Below are 22,896 nucleotides of genomic sequence, written 5' to 3' on the forward strand. Positions count from 1 at the left end.
AGATTGGACGGGTTTACAGTTGCCCGCAAACAAATCTTTCCTAATACAGCATAGAATGGAGATGCTGCACTTGCCCAGTGACAGCAGAGTTTCCTACCAAGTCTGCAGTGTGTATCTATGGATCTGAGTGCTCAATGATCACACTACAGAGAGAATCTGGTCTGTGGCTCACCGTAATCACTGGACCTGCATAATATGTCTGACATACTGTATTACATAAACTGCACTTTGTTTGAGGCACTCTAGCCTGTTACATGCCAATAATGAATGGGATGGTGACAATTGCTTTAAAATCAAACATTTGGAACCCCCACTCCAGAAGTCCTGCATTTGCCCCAGGACATTAAATTAACACATACCACTGGTGCTATTTGGAGACCAGGACAACGCTTTGATCACTTCAGCCTTAAGCTGCCCATACACGCTGCTTTGTGGGCGTGCTGTACTAGCACAGATCACATTGCATTGCATTGCATGTTCATCCGTTGTGCATGCAATTTGATGCAATTTGATGAAAACTAAGTACAAAAAGTATGTGCTTGCACATACTTTTTGTACTTAGGTTTCATCAAATTGCATCAAATTGCATGCACAACGGATGAACATGCAATGCAATGCAATGTGATCTGTGCTAGTACAGCACGGAAAGCACGCCCTCATAGCAGCGTGTATGGGCTGCTTTATGTTCCTCAAACAATTCTGAGACACAATGTGGCAAGGAAAGTGACCACTCTTTACAGGGGTGACCAGGGTATTCCTGCAGGACATTTCCTAAAGCACCACACTCCCTCTAGTGACTTATTGACTTGCCACAATGCACCCTGGTGCTACATCTTCGCTATCTTGCTTTGGCCATCTGTTCTAGATAATAATTTTTTTTTTTGCATCAATAGTTTTTATTGAACATTTTGTTCCGTTAACCCAGTGGTCATTATTAAGAAGGAGCAATCTCTGTTTCGGCCTCCACCCTGCCTTCCCGTGCCACAACTTGCATTGTATTGTGTGTACAAGTTCGCTCAGCGCGGCGAGCTGCTGGGACTGGAGGTGAGCGAGGGGTTCCCTGATGTACTGACAACTAGCACAGTATTCCTCAGATCCCTCCACCAGATTAGATGGATTATTTCGTTGTCAGATTGGCCCTTTATAAACACCACATGTTCAGTGTCTACGTGAGATACATGGGGTGGGAATCTGTTCACATTAAACACTAGCATATTTTTCTCGGAAATCTGAAAAGAACTCTAAATAAATGATAGAAGTTATTTAACTCTCTACAAGCCAGAGTCAGATCTTGTTGTGTAACTCATTTCTACAATATATGTTATTTTTTCAAATATTTAATTTAGATAATATCACAACAAAGAGAAGAGATGATATCAGAATGAAATTGCTTAGAATTGATTTATTCTGATGTTTATCATACGGAATAATGCAGCAGCTACTGTGGAATATTATGGCTATAACAAGTTACCTCAGATTACCTGCCCCCAGCCGCGTATCTTCATGTGGATGCAGAACTCATTAGTGATTTCCAATCCCCTGTAGGGTATCATTTTCCCAAATGTAAAAGAAATGTAATAAGAAGGGGACCGATTGGAAATACTTGTGTATAAACCATAAAACAAGCTGGGGCCTGTAATAGCTGCATTACAATGTTCATAATGAAATCAGGATATTTACTAAAACACGTCCCTTGTATAAGATGTAATTTTCCAGGTGTATTTTGCCTTCAGATTATTGTGCACGGCACTACAGAGCCATCATCAGATTTAGGTGCATTTATGGAAAGTGGTGCAGATGACTGGTGTCAGTTGGTCTGTCTGATGGGAATGTTCTGGGGGAGTTGGGGGCATGTTGTATAGTCAATCACTCATTGTGGAGGCCATATTAAGGAAGACAATATGGGGTCGGGATACATACAATACTTTTGTGGTGGGATTACTGACAGTCAAAAGATCAATCCCGGCATCCCAATACAGAGAATTCATACAGGGGCTCTGTAAGTATCCTGACCCTCCCTCTCCCCCTAGCCAGGGCCGCCAAGAGAAATCCTGGGCCCCGGTACAACAACTTCATGGGGCCCCATGGTCGGAGCTCCCCGCAAACTCTGCGGACCCTTGTTACATCACTGCTTCCAAGGTGGATACAGGGACAAAAGTTTACACCGTAATGCCTATTACACATGTCACACACCCATTACATATATATACCACATGTCATAATGCCCATTACACTTTATTCCACACACCGTAATGCTCATTGCATATTATGCCACACACTGCAATGTCTATTACATATAACACACATATTATGCCACATACTGTAAATTCTTCTTACCTAAATGCTTGTTGCTATGGGCTTCATGCTTGATATCAGGGGTTAACATGCACATTGCCAATGATTTACATGCTCTGCCAAGGGTTAACATTCTCTGCCAGGGGTTAACATGCTCTTTGCCATGGGATTAACCTGCTCTGCTAGGGGTTACATGCTCTACCAGGGATTAATATGCTCATTGCCGTGGGTTTACATGCTCTGCCTGGAATTACATGCTCTGCCAGGGGTTAACATTCTCTGCCAGGGGTTAACATGCTCTTTGCCATGGGATTAACATGCTCTGCCAGGAGTTAACATGCTCTGCCAGGGGTTAACATGCTCTTTGCCATGTGATTAATATGCTCTGCCATGGGTTTAACATGCTCTTTGCCATGTGATTAACCTGCTGTGCTAGGGGTTATATGAGCTGCCAGGGGTTAACATGCTCATTGCCATTGGTTTACATGCTCTGCCTGGAGTTACATGCTTTGCCAGGGGTTAACATTCTCTGCCAGGGGTTAACATGCTCTTTGCCATTGGATTAACCTGCTCTGTCAGGGGTTACATGCTCTGCCAGAGCTTAACCTGCTCTTCCAGGTGCTATATACTCTGCCAGGGGTTAATATGCTCGTTGCCATTAATTTACATTCTCTGCCATGGGTTACATTCTTTGCCAGGGGTTAACACACTCATTGTCATGGAGTTAGAGTACATTCTCTGCCAGGGGTTACATGCTGACTTCTAGAGTTGATCTCAGCCCCAGCAGCATGCAGGGAGGCAGCAGACACAGAACAACCACCCACCCACCTTCCACCTTGGAATGCAGTGCCCTGGACATGGGTGGGGTACCAGGTCTGGGATTGCTGGGCTGGAGACATGGCACTGGCACCTGCTGCTGCTGGTGGCGGCTGGGATGGGAATGTGGAGAGTGGGGCGGGCTGGATTCTGTAGAGTGGGTGGTACTCCTCTCTTTGACCCAGCTCCTCCCAGCACCCAGGAACTACGTACCCTAAGTATCCTCCTGTAGCCGAGCCACGGTAAACTCCCGAGTCACGTGGCAGGCTCTCACAAGGCCCTGGAGTAGGAGAGCGGAAGGACCTCTGCAATGCTGCTGCCCCACACTGGCCCACATCCGCACTCCCAATGCCGCTGCTGAAAAGCTGACTGGTGCACTCAGACCCGACGCACTCTCCACCAAATAAAAAAAAACTGTGTGTCCAGACCTGGGCCCCCTGGCAGGCCTGGGCCCATGTAAACTGTACCTGCTCACCCCCCCTCGCGGCACCCCCGCCCCTAGCCCAATAACCCTCCCTTGCAGCAGCCTACCCCTCGCTTGTGTTGTCTAATTCTACATATAACAAGGGATAAGCACTACATATAACAAGGGATAAGCACTACATATAACAAGGGATAAGCACTACATATAACAAGGGATAAGCACTACATATAACAAGGGATAAGCTAATAAACCAAGGTTGAACTCAATGGACGCAAGTCTTTATTCGGCCTTAACTACTATGTAACTATGTAATTCTACCCCCCCTGTACTCTGCTGCCTAAACTTAACCCCACATTCCTTCAGCCTAACCTTAACCTTCCCCCTACTGCAGCCTCACCATTCAGTCCCCTTCGATGCCTACACTTAAACACCCCCCCCCCCCCCCCCAATACCTGATCTGACCCATATGGGCATACTTACGTTTGGGATGCCAACTGTCAGTATTTCGGTGTCTGCATCCTGATGTTCCGGTGTTCTGGTGGCAATTGGGATGCCAGCGTCGGTATACTGAACGCCTTCATCCTGACCGCCGGGATGGTGACCGCATGCCATGGGCTCTATGTACTAAGCCTTAAAGAGAGATAAAGTGGTCAGGGATAAAGTACCAACCAACCAGCTCCTGTCATTTTTCAAACACAACCTGTAACCTGGCAGTTGGGAGCTGATTAGATGGTACTTTATCTCCATCCACTTTATCTCTCTCCAAAGCTTATTGCACAGGCCCCTATACCTGCACCTGCCATAGGGCTAGTGCAAGATACGATGCTGTCATGTAACGTGCTAGAGCATCTATGGAGGCTGCCGGTGTGCGCCTCAGCCCTTGCACATTTATACACACAGATGTGCACCAGGGAAGGTCTTTGTATCATCATTTACATAAAGTCACAGACGGGTGATCTCCAAAATGCATTTGCCTCCGCCTCAGGCACAATGAGTGATAGCGCATGGGTGGGAGGAGCTAGCTTTATGGCGAGTGGTGGAAATTGGGGAAGTAGATTTGCCTCATAGGTCTTGTTATTAACAATGAGGGCTTGCCCTGAGATAGGGGTGAAGCTTCATTCAGTGATGCATTGGGTACATTCTAGATTATGGGGTGAACTTACTAAGATGGGAGTTTTATTGGAGATGGGCAACAGCAACAAATAACATAATGTAAGCTCCACTGGGGCTGGGACTGATGTGAATGTTCAAATATTCTCTCTGTAAAGCGCTGCGGAATATGTGTGCGCTATATAAGTAACTGTTAATAAATAAACTGTTAATAAATAAATGTCAAGATTACCCAACTGGAAGACACAGTTGCTTGTTAGTACCCATAATAGTCTGTTATTATTATACGCTGCTGGGGTGATACTAAGGTATCAGGTGCCTATATTAGCCCCCTAGGTCAAAAGGTGCCATCCCTTTCAAGAAAAGTAACTCGATCCCTCAAATATCATTATTCTAAAGTCAGAAGTTGTGGACCTGCTTAAAGTCCTAGTTGTCATCATACCCCAGACAAAGTCCCTGGAAAAAAGAGTGCAGGTGATGTAGCGTCTGGGGATGACACCATATGCAGTAAAATGCCCATGGTCTGCACGGTGGGGGTGGAGGTGTGAGGGAGAGGAGAGATGGATGAGTGGGGTAGTAACACTTTTGTGCTGAAAGCTGCTGACATTCCACTGATCACTGAGCAGCAGTACAGAGAGAGCTGGTCTGTCACTGTACCCGTAATGTCACACATCCGTTACAGGGGAATAGGATCCGCACATGCAGTCTTTACATGACCTATACATGGATAACTGTGTTGTCTATGACTGCACGCCAGTAATTTCATGCACATGTGTTTAGCATGCCGGCAGACACAGCATTTTTCCAACACTTGTAAATGTCTTTATTGTTTCCAGAACCCTTCAGATCATCATCCACAGTCTCATGGCACGGCCTGCTAGACAGGGACTAAAGCGGCCACAGTGCATAAAGGAGGTTCCCTGCAGATCTATTTTCTTTAATTGTCCATACCTGCCTCCATCCTGCTGGAATGCGTTGCTAAGATTCCTATTGCAATGTGCAATGACAAAGGGCGCTGCCAGACACATTGCTACGTCACCCCATGCTGGTACACGCCCTGTCCTGCCAGTGCTGGATTCACATGCTCTGTCAGCTGCTACCGTTCATCGGGGGAGATTCATCATAGCCTAGGAAGTGATAAAGTGGAGAGAGAAACAGTATGAACAAATCAGCATCTGGCGTGTCAAAGGCTGTGTTTGAAAAAATGTCAGAAGCTGATTGGTTGGTACTTTATATATATGGTGCCACAAGGGATCTGCAGTGCCCATTTACAGAGTACATAACCAAACAACCAACACAGGAAACAGTGACTTACAACTGAATGGGGCTGGAAAGGGGTGGGGTGACGTGCATATCATCAATTGTGGGGTCATGAGTGTGTCTTCATGGCCATGCCCTCCGCTGTGCAATGCCAGTATTTCAGGCATTGCGCAGTGGGGGCCGGGGCTACAATGATGCAATGCGCATCATTTGCTTGCACAGACCCCCCCTGCAGGAGGGGGGGGGGGGTCATGGGAGACTGCCCGCATTCCGGGAGGCTTGCTGGGAGGGGAAACTGTTTTCCGGGACCCTCCCGGCAATTCAGGGGTAGGCAACCCGGGTATGGATCATTGGGTCGACCTAAAGATGGTCGACATACTGCAAGGTCGACATGGGACAAGGTCCACAAAAGAATTAGGTTGACACGGTCTAGGTCAACTGTCAAAAGGTCGATATGGGGTATTTCACCTTTTTTTTTACCCGAATGTCGACACAGTCAACATGGAGGCAGGATTAAGTGCACCGCGTCCCCTCGCATGGCTCGCTGTGCTCACCATGCTTCAGACACGGTACCTCGCTGCACTAGAAACAATGAAAAACCCCATGTCGACCTTTTGACTGTCAACCTAGACCATGTTGACCTAATGCTTGTGTCAACCTAATGACCTGTTGACCTTGTCCCATGTCGACCTTGCAGTATGTTGACCCAGTGGTGTCGACCTAATGACTGCCGACTGTCTTTAGGTCGACCAACCACCCGTATCCCAGCAACCCTGACATAAATATAGCTCAAGGTTTGCCCGTGTCTGGCATGATGGCTTCATGTTCTTCACTCAGGGCCTTATTCTAGTTCACTCTTTCTGACAAAATCCTTCTTAGATGGACAAAACCATGTGCACTGCAGGGGGGCAGATGTAACATGTGCAGAGAGAATTAGATTTGGGTGGGTTATTTTGGTTCTGTGCAGGGTAAATACTGGCTGCTTTATTTTTACACTGCAATATAGATCTCACTTTGAAGTAAAACCCCACCCAAATCTAATTCTCTCTGCACAAGTAACATCTGCCCCACCTGCAGTGCACATGGTTTTGTCCATCTAAGAAGGATTTTGTCAGAAAGAGTGAACCAAAATAAGGCCCACAGTTTCTAAACTGCAAGCTTGTCAGGTTGGGAGCATTTACAGGGATATTTCGTGTCAGGCCAGTGCCCTGCTTTTCATATGATTACAGACCTATCAGAAAACTAGAATGATATAGATGGATCTTCTCATCCCCACACAGATGGATGCTACTGATGTCAGCATCAGACCAAGGACATCAGCGCCTGGAGAAGAGTTAGGGGTCACTTGGCAAGCAAGTGGCTGCAGAAGCCGGAAGTATTGGAGGACTAGGAATACATGATGGTAAACAGGTTTTTGAGTAGCTCTGTAACAGCTGCCTTCACTCAGCTCTCCATTGGACCCCTGAGCTCCTGACCGGCTGGTAAGGCCGGGGGTAGGTGACAGGGACAAATTCCATCACTAACCAGTTGCTATGAATACTCCTTGGATAACATGCTTTCTCTGTGACTCATTATGAGCATACACCAGGGGAATAGCACACATCTCCAGGGGTTTCTGCTTTAGTTAACTGATCATAGTACCCCCATGCATTAGGCCCTAGGCCTTGGTGTCATATTGTGTAGGTCTTCTGCAAGCCTCTGAATGAGGTCATGTGATCACAGGTGATGTAATACACAATTCAATCCTACAGTTTAGATGAAGAGAACAGACAATTGATTCTTGGAAATTCCAGCCTCATTGGGCCTTATTTTGGTTCATTCTTTCTGACAAAATCCTTCTTAGATGGGCAAAACCATGTGCACTGCAGGGGGGGCAGATGTAACATGTGCAGAGAGAATTAGATTTGGGTGAGTAATTTTGTTTCTGTGCAGGGTAAATACTGGCTGCTTTATTTTTACACTGCAATATAGATCTCACTTTGAAGTAAAACCCCACCCAAATCTAATTCTCTCTGCACAAGTTACATCTGCCCCACCTGCAGTGCACATGGTTTTGCCCATCTAAGAAGGATTTTGTCAGAAAGAATGAACCAAAATAAGGCCCACTGTCACGGATATGCTCACTAGCCGGGGCTCAAAAATAAAGTTTCTTATATGCAGAGTAAGAGTAAAATATCACAGTCTAGATGAGTCTTCTTTTCTTCACTTAGCATGTGAGCTGTCACAGGCAGGACCCTCCTTCCTCATAGCACTATCCTTGTTTCCAGCGCTCCTTGTCTATTCTCTCCTACTCTCTTTTAGTGACTGTGTGTGCTCCCCCCTCACTGGGTACAGGCTCATTGTATGCTCACTCCCCCCAACCCATTGGCGCTCCTAGCATCCTACACTAGCCATCAGAGGTAGAACTCTGGAAGGCAATGGAGTCATCTGCCGCCGGGCTCCTGCTCCCAAGGGGCACCTCTCCTCCCCTGATTCAGTAATTTGAACTCCGCCGATATCGCTTCTCTGGCTGACTTCTCCTCCTAGTAGGACCATAGATATCACACTCTCTTTAATTTAAACATAACATACATACACACACATACATACATACATACATACATACATATATTTATATAAGGTGGTATGTGTGTGGGGGGGGGGGAAGGGGGGCACCAATTTTATCTTGCCTTCGGGCAACTGGCATGAACTTACACCACTGCTAGCCATCAAAACAAAGGAAGACACCCCATACCTGATTCTTGCCATGGTGTGCTCTCTGTGAGCTGCTGGCCACGCCTCCTTTTTTCCTCTGTCTCCAGGAATATACACTGCGCAGGACCTTGCTGGTGGGATAGTAAATGGAACTGTTCTGGGAAAATCAGAAAGTTTTAGAGAAACACACCTCACTCCACAGCGATTGTTCATTTATGCCCCATAGGAGTATCCTAGTTCACATTATACCACACAGTCAGTGCCACCAGTGTATGCCACATTATATTCCCCCCAGCTGACATTACATAGTTACATAGTAGGTAAGGCTGAAAAAAGACTTGCGTCCATCTAGTTCAACCTAGGTTCTGGTTGAGTAAGAGCTTCTGAGACACCACACTGAGACACCACACTGTACCCAAGTATAGGGTATCCTCACTGGAGCACACGTGTGAGTTTGAGCCCTTATAAGAGCTTCTTAGACACCACACTGTAGGTACACAAATCAAAATGCAGTATAAGAAAAATAACAAAACAGCAACAGAACTGCCTGCGCACTGCTAGCCGGCACGCGCTTCGCAGTTAAGCTTCCTCAGGGCCTGTAATACCCATTACACATAAGGCCACACATGATGCCCATTACACACTATATAACAAACCGTAATGCCCATTACATATTTGACACATAAGTGCCACTTACCTATATACTCATTGCTAGGAACTTCATGCTCGATGCCAGGGTTTTCATGCTCGATGCCAAGGGGCATCATGCTCGATGCCAAGGGGCATCATGCTCATTGCCAAGGGGGACTGAAATAGCACGTTGCCAAGGGGGATTGAAATAGCTTGTTGCCAAGGGGGACTGAAATAGCTTGTTGCCAAGGGGGACTAAAATTGCTTGTTACCAAGGGGACTAAAATAGCTAGTTGACAAGGGGGAATAAACAGCTTGTTGCCAAGGGGGTCTAAATAGCTTGTTGACAAGGGGAACTGCAGAACGCTCCCCCACCCATCCCCCAAACCACATGATTATTCCCATCATGATTATTCAATATCTTTATTTAGAAAATAAAATCCACCTGGTCCTTGAGACAGCGCACAGCAGCAGGCGACAGCAGAAAGTCAGCCTTCTCCTTCAGGCTACAGCCAGCGCTTGGGAAGGAGTGATGTTGATGACGCTGCTGCAGCCAGGGAGGAGGGAGTGACTGTGTGTAGCAGGCAGGGGAGGTGTCCTCTCCTGATTTATGCTGCGCAGCGCTGCCCGGGAGCCGGCCCGAGCAGCAGCAGTAGAAGAAGAGGCCAGGGAGAAGAGTAACGTGCGGCGCGTGCGTGACCCGTGACATCATCTTTTTTTAAGGACCGGGTCCGGGTGAGCAGGGCAGACGGGCCGCGGGGGCAGGGCAGGCGCACGCTGTTGGGCTGTCTAAGAGTGACAGCAGCGTAACAGCGGACTCCCGGCTAATTTGCGGAGGGGGGAGCGGCGCCCTGTGCCCCTTTGGTGTCTGGAGCGTATGCTCCACTGGCTCCGCCCTCCCGACGCCACTGATTATACCACACAGTGCCTCCCACTCACTTTGTGCCACACAGGGGACGGGTGCCAACTAGTTCCTACCAGAGGGGAATATGTCCTAATGTAAGACATTGCACTTGATCTTTTTACTTTAGGCACACTGTACCTCTCTGTGTAGCTATACAGGGTTTGCTAAAAATTACACCTGTCACAAAGGGGAGTGGTAGTGCTCCTCCTAAACTGGAAAATGAGTCGGACCGAATTTCTTATCGGACACTTGGTAGACAATTCTCCTAAGCCTCTGGTCCAAGGGCGTAACTACCATAGGTGCAGCTGCTATGGGGCCCAGAGCTGAATGGGGCCCATCTTTACTGTTTAAGTAATGTATTTTACATACATTTATCACCATCAGTTGATAAATAAGGGCCCCTTTCAAACTTTTGCTATGGGACCTATGAATAACTAGTTATGCCCCTGCTCTAGGCCCCTAGCAATGACACCCCTTACACCCAATACAGCTGTGCCCATGAATGCAAAGGGCATGTTTAAAATTATATAGAGCAGGGGTCCTCAAACTATTTTGCTCTGGGACCCCCATCAGACAATAAAAATAATGACAGGACCCCAGCAAGTTACTGCAGAAGGTCATCACATCACAGGTGTGGTCAGCAGACAGCACATACATGGCAGCATTGTGGAGGCACAAAATGATGGGAGGAGTCTGACATAACAGAAAATTCAACAGATTTATCAGACTCCTTGAATCACAGACTGAGATTAGAAAAGTCATCAGCCTGATGGTCAGCAACATGGAGTTGTGACCCCATGCTGAGAAGGTCGGGACCCACTTTGGGGTCAGGACCCACAGTTTGGCAACCGCTGCTATAGAGGGATTAACACACATCACTGCCGTTGCATGACACTAATGCCAGTAGTCTGACCACTCCAGCTGTGATACTACACAGAAATGAACCACGTGTGTGGCTATGGTCACATTGATCTGGTACAGATGTTGCCATCTTGGCGGTGATCACAAAAGCCACCTCTGACATGATGCAGCTGACCCAAATCCTACAGTGACTGTTGCAGCAGCAGATGTCCTTTCATACTGTAGCAGTACATAACCATAAAGGAATCCCATAACTACATGGAAAATGCTCATGTCCTTTATGTATGAGCAGTGACTAACATCTGGAAACATTTCAGAGAACACAAAATAAGAAACTTCCTAACATTCAGCAGGCACGTCCTTGTCTACATTCTGAAGACAGTGTTGCCATCTAGTGGACACTGGTATAACAACATGAAAAATGTAGGATGACATAAACTACACAATCTAACTTCTACTTCTCATTGTGGCCAGATCATAATTCAGTTTCTGGGGAAATATTGTAGCTGTACATACTTTCTATGTATTGTCTATATTTATAATATTTCCATATAGTGCGCTGTAGCCTAGTACATTTGCTTACATAACATTGATAGCGGCAATACAAAGTGGCCCAATGGGGAATTGTTTATGATATAGTAGGGCATGCATTGAAGGCAACTTTGCCTATATTCACATTCTGTTACATTCAGCGACTTGATAACATGTATGAGAGCTGCCATGTTCTGACCAATCAGAGTGCTTCCATTCATTTCATTGGCAGTGTCTGCATAGCATGGTTCCATTTGTTTTCTCCCAAATATGCGGATGCTATACGAACCAAAGAGGACACTTCACAAAGGGATTAGGGCCTTATTCTAGTTCACTCTTTCTGACAAAATCCTTCTTAGATGGACAAAACCATGTGCACTGCAGGTGGGGCAGATGTAAAATGTGCAGAGAGAATTAGATTTGGGTGAGTTATTTAGTTTCTGTGCAGGGTAAATACTGACTGCTTTACTTTTACACTGCAATATAGATCTCACTTTGAAGTAAAACCCCACCCAAATCTTATTCTCTCTGCACAAGTAACATCTGCCCCACCTGCAGTGCACATGGTTTTGTCCATCTAAGAAGGATTTTGTCAGAAAGAGTGAACTAGAATAAGGCCCTAAGTAACATGTATTCAGTGGTGTATAAGTCTTGTCTTTATAGTAGTATTTTCTGTACAGGTACCAGCTTCCTGTGTGTCCAGGCATGCTGACCCACGAGGTTCTACAAATCCGGTACAAATGTACTGACAGGGCTACACGGGATCTCTAGTGCAACAGTGAAAAACACATTATCAACCCCAGACCCACACGAAAAAGGTCAACATGCATTGAGTCGACATAATCAAAAGGTCGACTTGGAAAAGATCAACAGGTTGACATGCATTTTTCATGTTTTTTTGTGTCAATGTTGACATAGGTTGACATGGACACTTATTAGTGCACCGCGTCCCCTTGTGTTCGCCATGCTTCGGACACACTATTGTAGTCTTCCTCTATGCCCACTGGGATGGTAACGTATGAACATGTCCGTTAAAAGAAGATGATGGAAATACTCGTGTTAACCTTTTTTTCCATGTCGACCTTTTGCTTGTGTTGATCATTCGACAATGTCAACCTAGTGCACGTTGACCTTTCCACATGTCGATCTTCTGCCTCTCAACCAATAGTGGCCGACCTTTTGTCTGACCACATCCCGTGGGTCGAGTCCTATTGCTAACAACACAGGGCTGGTTGTCCCTAGCGGAGCCCACATTGTCCACTTCCTGGAGCTACACCTCTGTGCTAAACAGCCTAGGGCCGGATACTACCATGGAGGTGGTGGGGAGACAGCGCAGCACCAATGCTGGATTTTAATGCCTTCAAGGCTGCTTCCCCCCAGAAACCACCACCTCCATTGAGTAGCTTAACATTGGCAGCACATACTGCTAGTTGCATACCAGAGTGGCAGAACCTTCTTATAATGCTAGCCTACCTTAAGAGTCTCCTCTCCTCTGGGAGAAGTTTAGAGAGGAGTCTCTGCAGCTTTTCCAGGGGGGGGGGGGGGATCGCTAAATGTGGGAGGCTTGCCCACCCTTCTGGGGGGCCAGGAGGGGGGGGGGTACGATATTTGGGTCTATCCCAGCCACTCCGGGCGGGTAAGTAAGTATACTTCTTGTACAAGACAATACAATTGATACATCTAAATCCAAGAGGCCCCATGATAGCTGTCTTCCCTTAACTCCGTTAAAGAGACATAGGGGGAAATCTACTTAGAGGGGAGTTCTACAGATGGGGCCGGGCTCATCTTTGCAGGGGATGGCGTCGCCATCGCCATTCCCTGCTCCCGCGCCATCTGTGTGTCGGAAGGGGACGCGCGCGCACGAGGTGCGCGCGCGTCCCCTTCCGACGGTGCTGCCCTCGGTCGCCCGGTGCCCACACCGGGCGCCCGCACCCCCCCACAGCCTCCTCGGGTCCCCCCAGCCCCCCTCGAGCGGGAGGCGGACAGTATTGCGTCCGCCTCGCCGGCCGGCCGCCCGGATACTGAGACGCGCGTGCGTGGGGGACGCACGCGCGTCTCAGTCAGATGGCGCGCCGTGTTGCTGGCGGATCGCCAGCAGCATGCTGCTGGCGATTCGCCAGCAAGCATAAGGCCTGCGCTATCTGTAGTTCAGATGCTATAGGCAACCAATCAGATACTGTCTATTATCTTCTAGAAGGTGCTAAACAAATAAGTAGATGCTGATATGTGAAATACAACTCACATTTTAGTAAATTTCCCCCCCCCCCCCCAAAAAAAAAAACCTGCAGTTATTGGCATCAGGAAAAATGTGCCTCAGATTATTAAAAACCTTCTTGAATTTCCTTATTTCAAAATGACACAGACCCAGGTTATTTCACGGAGATTCCTTGCAGCTACAATATAGCTTTGTATCTGCTGCTGTGATCCCTTGCTCCTATACCTATCCATCAAGATGTCATCAAAAAACTGCATCATCACTGAGTCTGATGTATCCTGACTACCAGGATACAATGATCAACTGTGAGGCTAACTGATCCATCATTGTCACTGTCAATGTCATCATCACTGGGAGCTCCGGCAGACAATGCATTACATTATCATACCAAGCAGGAATGGCGTTAGGGGGGATGCAGAAGCCCTATATGCTGGGGGAGGGGGAGGATGTGAGCCTCAGGGATAACATCTGGAGAAAGATTAGTTTTCTATCTTAGGGCCAAATTCTCTAAGCTTCAAAAGTGTTAAAATGGAGAGTGATAGTCAGCCAATCAGCTTCTACCTGCCATGTCACAGACTGTGTTTGTAACATGGCAGGTAGGAGCTGATTGGCTGGCTGGTTATCACTCTCCATTTTATCACTTTTGAAGCTTAGAGAATCTGGCCCTTTTTCTGAATGTAAATAGTTTATTCTTTCTCTACTTCCCTCCCGACATCACGATCAGAACTTTGCATTAGAATTTTACCATGTGTACCCATAAGGCTGCGAATGTAATGCACTTGTGTGTATATACAGTATTTGCCTGCACAGCACTAGTGCCTCTCTTTCTTCTGACCAAATGCTGCTGTTTGGGGGCATCACAGTTTTTGTCAACATGAACAGGGACACTATTAGTTTCTCTTATATTTGACCACCATTGATGCATAAATCAGCTTGTTTCATGAAACTTGTATTTCATTTCAGCATGACTCCTTTAAGGCTATATGGATATGTTTTAGGCAATTCAGAGAATCGGTGCAGGATACCTTGGAGATTGACAGTATGATATTGCACAATTATAGTAATTCCTCTGGTAAAGCCACTTAAGATGAGAATGTATGAATTCCAGCTGCTGTAGTACAGCTGTGTGGCAGCTGTAATCTATGCTGTCCTGAATGACAGTGCTACTGTAAATTGCCATACACTGTACACTGACAGAGACACAAATAGCATATCCCAAACTGTCAGACGGGACTGTCCAGATTCGTGGGGCACAAAAGGGGCCAAGCATCCGAATGAGTGGGTGGAAAGAATTAAGCACATGGTCATATAGGAGCCTTGTGGACTTCTGGATATTACTGTGCAATAAACACGTTTCATACTAACAATATCCAGCAGACATACATACACCGCTGCAAACCTACAGTACGAGCCGCGAGGGGCGGCGGTACGCGTCCTCCGACCTTTTCATACCCCTACTATCCACGTCGGTGTGGAGCTGATTTTATATAGTGTGGCGAGTGCAGCGAGCCACCGAGCCTGAAGCGTGGCGAGCACAGTGTGCCCCACTATTTAAAATCAACCCCACGCCAACGTGGATAGTGGGGGTATGAAAAGGTCGGAGGACGCGTACCGCCTCCCCTCGCGGTCTCGCTGCGCTTGCCACGCTTCATGTTGGCGTTCATCGTGGGGTGGCGTTAACAATGGGGGGGGGGGGGGGGGGGAATTTCACATGTAAAATACCCATAAGGGTGTTCCCTATGCAAAATTGCATCCATCGCATCGGTCCCATCGCTTGCCTTAAGGCATGCGATGGACGCAATTTTTTAATTGTCGGGGAAAAGGCTAAAAATAGCCCTGAAATCGCGTCGGTCGCGTCCATCGCATGCCTTAAGTTAAGGTATGCGATCACCTGTGACGGGCGCCGTGCTAGGAAACAAGTACCATAGAATGTTTCCCTCCTGGACCTTGTTAAAAATCCTTGATATATTTGAAAGTTTTGATCATGTTCTTTCGTTCATTTCTCTGCTCCAAACTATACATAGACATGTTTTGTCTTTCCAGGTAAGCTTTATGGTGCAGGCCATGTAACATTTTTAGTTGCCCTTCTTTGTACCAAATCTAAAGAATTGATATTCTTCAGGAAATATGGCCTCCAGAAGTGGGCACAGTATTCTGGTCATAGTATGCAACCGGATTATTCAGCTTCCTTCAAGAAGGTGGTACTTGTAGCCGTAGAAAGGTGATTGCTGATAACAATGCTCAATCCAAAGGAATGGAAGCCCCGAGGCTATCAACATACATAACTGCTGCAGTCGCTTCTGTCACAGGAGACCAGAAGTCCTACAAGACTTGTACTGGCAACAGAGAGGTGCTACAGGGTTGTTTAATTAGGGAGCATGTGCAGCACAGATACACAGAGAATGGCGTAACCGCTCAGCTCACCTTAGGCATGATGGTGGCACCCTTGCTGCACTAGACCACAACTACAGGAGAATCCTGATATGACTGGCCAGCAGACATGTGCAAGCCAGTGAATCTGCAGCTCCAGGTAGGGTATGAGGCTCCATGCCCCTACTACCATCCTGGTTCATTTCTTGATGGCCCTTGTATATTGTTGAAGATACTCAGTACAAAGTTTGAAATTAAGTAATGTATCAGGAATGTATCAGGAGGGACCGCAGCAGGAATCTCCGATCCCTGCTGCTTTCCTGCTGCGATCCCTCCTGCACATAGTACATAAAACAATATGGCCACTAGCTATTAACCGGGGCAACATACAAGATTGGGTTTGTGGGAACTATCATCTCAGTATAATATAAATGGATCATGAAGCTAAAAAAAAAAGGCTTACACAGTTTTGAAGTAGACAACTAATAAAACACCTGGAGTGAAATGTTATAGGGTGAGTGAATCAGAAAATTATATATTTGGTACGAAATCTCCATTTTTTTTAAGAAGCAGCAATCATTTACACTGCAAAATCAAACTGGTTTGGCAGTGTAAATGATTGCCTATTTTTTTTTAAATGGATATTTCCTACCAAATCTCTCACCCTATTACATTATCTATGGTAATTTGATATGCAAGTTACCCCGTGGGAGCCAATGGAAAAGTTGGTACTTGTTTCCTAGCACGGCGCCCATCGCATACCGTATTTAGTGGTATGCGATGCATGCGATGGGATGCGATATTCCCGTTAAATTAACAGGAGTGCTTGTACAATGAAATATCGCATGGCATCGCATGCCAGCAAATGGCATGTGATGCGATTCTTAATTGTACAAGCACCCTGATGGGTGCTTACAATGTTAAATGCACCCCCATTGTCAACGACACCCCCACTATCATTGCCAACCCGAAGCATGGCGAGCGGTGGTGGTATGCGTCCTCCGACCTTTTCATACCCCCACTATCCAAGTCGTCGTGGAGTTGATTTTAGATAGTGACCGAAGCGTGGCGAGCACAGAGAGCCCCGCGAGGGGACGCGGAATACATGTAAAGTAATCCGTGTCCACGCTTCTGGCTCGGTGGCTCGCTGCGCTCGCCACACTATCTAAAATCAACTCCACGCCGACGTGGATAGTGGGGGTATAAAAAGGTCGGAGGACGTGTAGAGCCGCCCCTCGCGTGCTCGCCACGCTTCGGATTGGCGTTGATAGTGGGGGTGTCGTTGACAATGGGGGTGCATTTAACATTGTAAGCACCCATTAGGGTACTTGTACAATTAAAAATCGCATTGCATGCATTGCATGACGCTATATTGCATGCAATGCGATTGCATAAGATGCACTTCGTTCAAAATCAGGAGCGCCGTGCTAGGAAACAAGTACTGAAAAGTTGCATTGACATGTACTCTATAGAAATTCAGGTGACCGACGGTCACGATTTCCTAACCTGAAGAATTTTCTTTACATTGGAAGCTGCAGATCTCTAATCTATACCTCAAATTTGATGCTCTAAGAAATAGGATAGTGACTCTATGTTGGATATCCGGATCACAATACTGTATACTACTAATGGTAGCAGCGCTGCATTCTCTGTTTTGCTGGGGAAATAACTATTGCTTTATATAATCTTATCTACGGTGTCTGCCAGTAACAGTTCTAGTGGGGAACATTCCATAATGTTACTGCAGAATTTCCAGGAACGCCTTAAAGGATCCACTAATCCCACGATATATATAACAGAAACTACTTCTACTTTTCATAAATATATAATACCGTACAAATGTTTTAGGCAGGTGTGGAAACATTGCTGCAAAGTGATACCCCTTTTACACAGGGTGCCGGACGGGGTCCCGACAGTCGGAATCCCGACAGTAATTTATCCGACGTCGGTATCCCAACAGTTAAAACACAGACAGACGGGTTCCCGATGGCCACAGGCTATTCTCCCTCATGGGGGTCCATAGAGGGAGAATAGGTAGCGAGCCACCGTGCCCGCAAGGGGCTTTGTTGTGCTCGCCATGCTGTCTGAGTCCGGCCAGTCGGGATCCCGACGTCGGGCTAATGACTGTTGGGATCCTGACTGTCGGAAACCTATACCACACCCTTTTACACAGAAGCAATTTCCCATGTTATTGCCAGGTCGGACCTCCATGTAAATGGCACCCCTATTAAAATAACCAGTGTCCAAATACCTGGCAATCCAACTCGGGAAATATTGCGGGTTGAACAAGGGTAAGACCTGTGTTGAGGGGCAGTGTAAATGGGTAACCAGAGTCATAAGAACAGGCGCCCATGTACATCAACGGGAGAGCCCATACCTCCTAATCACAGCGTCCATCGGTCTGTCCGGAGGTTGGGACAGGCAGCATGCAGCCTCGGCTGTGGTGTACTGTACTATGCAGACAGCATCGGTGCCAAGGCAAAGGTGTTGCCTCCTGTTTCCTTTAAGGTGGCCATGACAGTGGTGCCGGCGCAGATGGAGGCTGGGGCAGCCTAGCAGCTTTCCTGAGTGCTGGTCATGCCCTAGCATGAAGTAGGCACTACAGGGGATACCGATCAGAGGATTTCCTGGCGCTTAGAGAAGACGTCATCTCTCTACAAGGCACAGTGCTCGGTACCCCCGGGTGGTAAACCTAACTGCATTTGGGGGTCACAGCGTAGGTATGTGATGTCATGCAACCACCTCGGCCCTTCTCTTCGAACGGTCCTGACACTTCTGTGCTGTCCAGACTGGTCCCACAAAAAGCTGTGTTTCTGCCTCTGGTCAGCACTAAAACTGCATTCTGATTTTTTAAACTAGGAAACCTACTGTATTATGGGCCTGATTCAGAGATGCCCCCAGAAGTGTGGAAAACATTATTCGTCGATTCAAGCACTTCTGCGGACAACTCTGAATCGGGCCCATAATACGTTAGGATTTCTGGTTTAAATCACGGAACGCCTTGCTGGGCTACCACATTATTCCTACATGCTGCAGATGCATTTAGTTTAAGATGGCAAAAAATGGCGGAAAAATGACATGCGTTATTATTCTCAAGTGCTGATCTTATTATGAAATCCGGAATCAGCTTTTTTCTGTTCTGGAAAGGTGGATTAATGCCGAAGCAACAATCACAAGCTATTACTTGGCAATGTGTAGAAAACACATTATAGAGTTAACCCTTCCCCACAGGCAGTGGAGAGACTGACTCTATCTAGTGGTGAGCGATCGCACCAGCCACCCTCCCCTCAGCCGCCATCGCAGCCGCCCAAATGTCCTCACCAGGCTGCACATAAGCTATTATTTTAATATTCCCTAAGGAGGGGTGCTGGCCACATCTCCCTGCATTGGCCACGCACCCATCCCACTACCTGGGTCTGGCACAGCTGCCGACACCCTGAAAGAAGTGAGAAAACAGCAAGGGGCGCACGTAAACCCCAATGCTGGACTCTGTTGAGATTTGGGCTTCTGAGGTCCAGTGGTGGATGGGGACAATTGCACAGTGCAGGCTGTATAAATGGAGCATGCATAATGTCCAAGTGCTGCTTGTAGTGCAACCATTTATCCGGCCTCACTGTTGGTGATGGTACTGAGGTACAGATATCAGCCGAAACTTATGTTGGCGGGCTTCACAGGTATCCGCGTCCCCTCGCAGGGCTCGCTGCGCTCGCCACACTTCGGGCTCGGTGGCTCACTGCGCTCGCCACACTTTCTATTCTCAACTCCACGCCGACGTGGATAGTGGGGGTATGAAAAGGTAGGAGGATGCGTACCGCTGCGCTCGCCACGCTTCGGGTTGATGTTGATCGTGGGGTGGCGTTAACAATTGGGGGGGGGCCATTTCACACTTCAGGGTGGCTATTTGGGGTCTGTGGGCCATTTAACATTGTTCCCTATGTAAAATCGGTAATCGCGTCGGTCGCATCGCATGCAATTTTTTGGCCGCATGCGACCGACGCGATTTACATTTTACCATGCATTTCTATGTAAAATTGCGGACATCGCATCGGTCGCATCGCATGCCATTATAATGGTATGCGATGTACATGCGATGCCCGCGATGGGCGCCGTTCTAGGAAACAAGTACCGATAAGTATGACAGACTGTGACTCTCACGAGCAGGGTCCTCTCTTCCCATCACTTATACCAGCATCTCCTCCCCACTGCCCACAGTGGCACCTAACCCATGGGTTCTGTTTCCCTTCTGCATAATTGGGTACTACCCTTCAATGTTCTTTAAATCACTTATTTTCCTATTTGTTTTGTTCCTGTTTTCATACCTTAGTAAAGAGACTGTCCCGTTCCCTACAATGAAGAAAGGCTACAGTCTCGAGTCTGCTTATCAGAGCAGACTGCCAAAAAGCTGCTGATGTAAACAGGAGGGTCACTCCTGTATAACCAAACAAGAAGGAAAAGAATATTCAAAGCAGTGCCGTAGTTTTAAAATATTGTATATCCTTTACACTTTATTTCTATAAAATAGACTACTCATAGTATACATGGATTTACAAGCAATAGACGTTGATAATTACGGAATCGTGATAGGTGCAGTGTCCTATTACAATTACATCATTATCAACGTCTATTGCTTTTTCTATTTCACATTCAGCAGGATAGTTCCGTTTTCCTGCACAGTATACATGATGAATGCAGGGCCGGTGTAAGGCTTCTCAGCACCCTAGGCAAAACTTCAACCTACCCTCCCCCCCCCCCCAAAAAAAACCCGTGGTCCTCCCCAGGAAGGTGGGGAAGTCCCCTGCTTTCCTTGGAGGCCCTCTGCACCCTCCCCTTTGCCACCCACAACAGAGTACAAGGAGGAGGGGGCAGCAATGTAGGGAAGTATGTCTCAATGGAAAGTATGGAGGTGAGGTCTTAGAAGTTAATCAGTCGCCCCTGCATTAAGTACAACAAGGATCCTCAAAGACATCCTTGATTTTTTGATCTGTAGACTTGGTGGCGCCCCCCCAGGTCCCAGCGCCCTAGGCAGATGCCTAAAGCTGCCTAATGGTAGAGCCGGCCCTGGATGAATGTGATTCCTATGCAATAAATTCCAAATGCAATTTGACCTTTAATGAATTCATCTCGAAGCATATCAGTATGTTTTCAATGAACTCAATGTTATTTTATTGCTAATGCGGAATGTCTGTATCTTGTAGGCACTACATGTATTTATTGGGTGTGCCATTTTCCATACCATTAGCCAAATCAGTATAAGCTCTAATTAAACAAATGTGTTTAATTACATAAGATTAATATCAAAAATTCGTACTCTAACTCACAACTCACTAGCAGCAGCAGGCTATGGATGAGTGCACACCAGCACAGATAAGGAGACCCTGTGTTTGATCATGTGCTGCCATCTTCATCTCTGTCCTTTCAGGGTTCCCCACAAATGGGGATGACAGCAGGGATTCCTGAGCATCTACAGCAAATCATAGTCCTTGCAATGAAACTCTTTAGTTGATTCCCTTGCAGAATCTAAGGAATCCGGGAGATTAGAAGTAAAATGTCAGACAGCAGGAGCTTTACGTGGAAAACAGGAGGCTCCAGAGGGTTGAGAGAGGGAGGCAACTATGCGCTTGATCACTGCTATCTATGAACACTGGATCACTGCTGGTATGTGTGTGCTGGGAATTCCGACACACTATAATTTCAGCAACTATCTCTATGCAGACCTCTGGTAATTTGTACAGCAGCGATCAGGTCTGAACCAGGCCCTGGATCACTACTGGTATGTATTCTGGAAGTATCAGACACTCCTTTTGTATTAGTGAGCACTGGAACACTGCTGGCATGCATGCCCTTAGTATTCGATACACTGCTATCTACGGGCGCTGGAACACTACTGGTGTGATGCTGGGTGTATCAGAGACACAGGATGCTGAGCTTCATCTTCCTAGAGAGGTTTCCATCAATTAGTTTTATTAAAGTGGCTAACAAATAAATTAATGGGTTGGCAAACTTTTAAATTATTCTTACAATATTCATTTGTAAAAAATACTAATGAGAACAAGCATTTACTAGAATATAATGAGTTTAAAAAGAAAAAAAAATGGGTTGGGCACGTGTCAGAATACCCACTGCCATCCCGACAGGTACGAGCAATAAACTAACCCTCCCTGTCATACTTACTTTTAGGATTCCGGCACCGGCATTCGGACCGGTGTCGGGACATGCTAATATGCAGCAACCAAGCGGTCAGGAGAACATTTGTATTTGCTGTTCATGTCCTGGTTATCCGTATGCCCCCAGCTTTGGAATGGGCAGGGATAGACCAATCTATAGTCTATGAGATAATGGGGGTCATTCCAGTTTGCTCGGATGGGGCCAAAATTCAATATTTTGGGGACTGTGCATGGTCATTATGCGCACGTGCAGGCCTCCTTTGCGAATGGCTTCGGCGACTTGCATAGTTGCCAAGCCATCAACATACATCGGGGTGGGCGGCGGCTGGGACCACCAGCCTTTTATGGGTGTTAGCACGGGTACGTGGGCGGGGCGGTGTGCCAGTGGGCGGCTGACATTACATGATGTCACTTGCCCGCCCCATCTTTGTCCAGGCGCTTGCAAATCATTCCCACTGACTTCTATTTCTGCGACCATCGAATGATTCTCCTGCGGCGGAGGCATGCGAGGGGCTGTGTCTTCGTTACACATCATGGCACTGAGGGGAATCGTCAACGGGTTAACATTCGGCGTCTCTGGTGCTCGGTAAGCTGCAATGTTCGCAGAATTACCGAGCAAACA

At 46.9% G+C, this 22,896-nt stretch overlaps 1 long non-coding RNA gene across 2 annotated transcripts; it reads right to left on the minus strand.

Moving 5' to 3' along the window:
• Window positions 1-5,491: 5,491 nt before the first annotated feature.
• On the minus strand, window positions 5,492-21,727 carry LOC146072615 (uncharacterized). Of its 2 annotated transcripts, none has more exons than XR_014473218.1 (4): window positions 21,436-21,727; window positions 20,430-20,539; window positions 8,640-8,751; window positions 5,492-5,772 (listed from the first exon to the last, which is right to left on the minus strand). It is a non-coding gene; the product is annotated as an uncharacterized LOC146072615 (long non-coding RNA). The 2 variants fall into 2 exon arrangements; XR_014473217.1 differs by having other exon boundaries at window positions 8,640-8,756.
• Window positions 21,728-22,896: the final 1,169 nt, after the last annotated feature.

Source organism: Crinia signifera, chromosome 4 (genome assembly GCF_055691185.1).
Source record: "Crinia signifera chromosome 4, ASM5569118v1, whole genome shotgun sequence".
Classification (NCBI taxonomy): domain Eukaryota; kingdom Metazoa; phylum Chordata; class Amphibia; order Anura; family Myobatrachidae; genus Crinia; species Crinia signifera.